Below are 1,127 nucleotides of genomic sequence, written 5' to 3'. Positions count from 1 at the left end.
TCGAATCTTGTTGCTTCAAGTGAAGCTTCTCATCCTCTTGAATTTAGCTATAATCAATCATAAATTTCTAATATTTAGGGAAAAATGATCTAACTTGGAGACATGTTGCTTTATAAGTAATAAAAGAAAAGTCGCATTACAATGCTTGTTTTGTCTAATTACTTTTGTTATTTGACTTGAGTTTGAGTGTGTATTTGAATGAGATTTTAACAATGTGATTCATGTAATACTTTTAATTTGGATAATATTTTAAAGTTTATATTAGATTATAATTATGTTTTAGTGTGTTTATTTATATTTTATTTATTATTTTATTTTAAAACAATTTTTTTAATTGAACCACAATCAAACCTATTGAATCAATAAACTAATAAACTAATAACTAAAGCGGTTCGATGACCGGTTTGATTTTCAAAACCTTGGCCAAAATAGATATTTTAGTCCAAAAACTAATGTATATGTTTTTTAAAGGCCTGACAGATTTAATTCCAATGGGCTTTCTCTTAAATGGGCCGGGCCATTAATGAATTATTACTGAAGAACATGTTTACCTGCGTATTATTATTCATGGTGTCCTCGAGAAAGGAGTATAAAAAAGAAGAAAAGGAAAATCGAAAAAGTCAGAGGTCGCAATCAGTAGTAGGTTTGTAATTGCCATCATGTTCCGGTTTACAATGTAACATAAAAAAATCGAACCCAGCAAATCCAAAACAGTTCTTTCAACCTTTTCTTTTGTTATCATATTCAGGATATATATTGTATAGCCTTTAATAAAAAAGTTTTTTTTTTTTTTTACATAAATAAATAAAATTGCAAAGGATAGCATTTGCTCTTCTATTGTTATCATCACAGATATTCACACTCATATAACTCTCAATCATCGAAGGAGCCCTCTGAATTTCGCACTAATTTCAAGGTACCTTCTAAATTCCATATTAATTTCATTAACCCTTTTACGTTTTCCAATTCTTAATATGTATGTAGCGACTCATTCATTTCTCAAGGATTGAATTTTGATTGTACCCGCGTTGTCGTTACTGTTGTGTTCAGCGAGATTGTTTTAGGGTTTTCAGTTTCTGAAACTCGGTTGGTATAGAACCGTTCATCAATGAAAGGGGAAGTGCAGC

At 29.9% G+C, this 1,127-nt stretch overlaps 1 protein-coding gene across 1 annotated transcript in view; it reads left to right on the top strand.

Annotated features, from left to right (window-relative positions):
• Positions 1-729: 729 nt before the first annotated feature.
• The window catches only part of LOC107469654 (uncharacterized), a gene marked incomplete in the record, with an annotated part of 3,368 nt that continues 2,970 nt past the window's right edge, over positions 730-1,127 (top strand). Inside the window, 1 exon segment of the mRNA XM_016089035.3 lies at positions 730-916.

Source organism: Arachis duranensis, chromosome 1 (assembly GCF_000817695.3).
Source record: "Arachis duranensis cultivar V14167 chromosome 1, aradu.V14167.gnm2.J7QH, whole genome shotgun sequence".
Taxonomy (NCBI): Eukaryota; Viridiplantae; Streptophyta; class Magnoliopsida; order Fabales; family Fabaceae; genus Arachis; species Arachis duranensis.
The sequence above is the reverse complement of the archived record's forward strand: the minus strand, read 5'-3'. Positions and strand labels throughout refer to the sequence as shown.